The sequence below is a fragment of the Anarrhichthys ocellatus genome, unplaced genomic scaffold, assembly GCF_004355925.1.
Source record: "Anarrhichthys ocellatus isolate YVR2014 unplaced genomic scaffold, GSC_Weel_1.0 scaffold6684, whole genome shotgun sequence".
NCBI classification, from domain to species: Eukaryota; Metazoa; Chordata; class Actinopteri; order Perciformes; family Anarhichadidae; genus Anarrhichthys; species Anarrhichthys ocellatus.
Window position 1 is genome coordinate 1 of NW_022286658.1, and position 2,332 is coordinate 2,332.

General features: G+C 40.9%; 1 long non-coding RNA gene across 1 annotated transcript; it reads left to right on the top strand.

Moving 5' to 3' along the window:
* Positions 1 to 67: 67 nt before the first annotated feature.
* On the top strand, positions 68 to 1,893 carry LOC116380285 (uncharacterized). The gene is made up of 2 exons (XR_004212531.1): positions 68 to 988; positions 1,291 to 1,893. It is a non-coding gene; the product is annotated as an uncharacterized LOC116380285 (long non-coding RNA).
* Positions 1,894 to 2,332: the final 439 nt, after the last annotated feature.

The following is a 2,332-nucleotide window of genomic DNA, read 5'->3' on the forward strand; positions in this document are numbered from 1 at the left end:
TCTCTCTCTCTCTCTCTCTCTCTCTCTCTCTCTCTCTCTCTCTCTCTCTGGCTCCCTGTGTGTCTAACCCATATAAACACACAGTGTTGGATTTATTTCTCATTATAAATGTATATTATGTATAATATTAGGATCCTTATGATGAGGCACACAGCTGTCTTTCCGTTTATGAATGTGGATTTTAAACCGTGAGACCATCAATAGATTACTTTTAATTTAAAGTAAAGTATCAGTTCAAAACCTCCATTCAGTTTTCTCTCTTTTATTTCTCATTAAATTTAAAGTCGTCTTGTTATAAACTATGATGACGTTTTTATATTTCATTGGCTAATCAATAATGTGATTAAACCCAAAAAGTAACGGATCGATTCATAGATAACTACGAGCCTCAACATGTTCCAGTGGTCTAAATATGATCAAAGTCTGTATTTTATTATTGTTTGATTTTGAATTATTTTATTTAACTGATTTATTATTTAGTGTTCAGTTTACTTTCAAATAGAACAAAGTTGTAATCTGTGTCTTTGGTGGTTTAGATAAATGATTGAGAATGTATCGCTCATTCTGTTGGTTTTTATTTATATGATTCTCTGACAGTTTAAAGTCTAAACTAGACCTGGTGACTAGAAGTCACATCTCTGTCTTTTTAGTCTCAATAGCGAAACATGACAAATATGTATTTGTGTATTTTCTACAAAGTAAATTTTGAGTTGTCAGATGTCATAAACGTTTTCATTAAAACAGAGTAAAGACAGCAGCAACATTCTGTCTGTTTGACTCTTTACTGCCGTCTGTTTAAAGTAACATGAAGGAAGTGATCTAATAAGTCCATCATCTGGTCAGTGAGATGAAACTAACGTTGTTGTTGTTGTTGTTGTTGTTTTAGACGGAGAACTGAACGTTCTGGAAGATATTCTGACTGAAGCTCCGGATCAAGACGACGAGCTCTACAACCCTGAGACAGAACGAGCTGTCAGCGACAAGAAAGGTACTGATACTACAGATAATACTACTGGTGGTACTGGTGGTACTACTCATACTGCTGATAATACCACTACTGGTAGTACTACTCATACTGCTGATAATACTACTACTGATAGTACTACTCATACTGCTGATAATACTACTACTGGTGGTACTACTCATACTACAGATAATACTACTACTGGTGGTACTACTCATACTGCTGATAATACTACTACTGGTAGTACTTCATGAATCAGCTGACAACAATAAATAATAATAAATGAAGCTGTCTACCTCATCTAAACCCTCCGCTCTGTCTGACAGGAATAAAGAGGAAGAGTGAGCGCTCAGGTAGCCAGGATGTAAAGAGGCTCCGCCCCTCTACAGGCCACACCCCCTCAAGGTCTTCTTCCACCAATAAGAGAGCCCCGGGGCCACCGCTCTCCTCCTCTTCCTCCTCCTCTAAGAAAGCGCCGTCCAGCCCCCGTGCTCGCCACGCCGCCGCCGCCGCTAGCTACCGTCACGAGTACTACGAGGAGAGGAAAGTTCGGCGAGGAGCGCGAGAGGCGACCAGGAGCCGCGGGGGGGAGGAGGTCCGACGCAGAGAGTCCCAGAGAGGCCTGGAGGCTCTGAGCCAGGTACTGATACTACGATTAATACCTACAGTACACAAACGGTACATTCACATACCACCTTTCAGTTTGATACTAGTATTACAACCTCTTAAGCACGACGCCCCCGAATTTGGGGGCTCTCGGGCTCAGCCCCACTGAAAATGTTGTCCGCAAAATGGACTTATTGTTCGCCAATATTGTGGATTTGTACATTTCATTTACCGGATTAAACAGCAACGTATGGGCAACACTATCATATAAGTCACTTTTTACACACTCCAAACACAGCTATAGACTACTAGTATAAGCATCTTGAAAATGTGCCATAAAAGGACGAATTTCTGGCCAAAAATCGCCGTTATATGTACTGCAAATAAATATTGCACCACGAAGCTAGCGGCTAATCCGCACATCGCGAAGCATTAGCATTCGACACAGAACACATAAATACTTTCGGTTTTTCTCTCCGTGGAACGAGTAGAAAGCTGTGAGTGGACAACGGTACCATGGCACTGCCCTTCACCGGCTTCAACAGCTGGTTCCAGAATGACGACCTCGCGTGACCTCTCTGTACTAAAGCCTCTTATTCTTCACTTTATCCCAGCCAAATGTTATTCTATGACTACTGATCGTACATCCATAGGTTGTGCTATGATTTGGGAGAGTCTTTAGGCTCTCAGCTGCATTATTTCAAAAACATATTATCAATAAAAGTGCTTTTTTTTTTCAGGCGAACCTGCATATTTTCAATT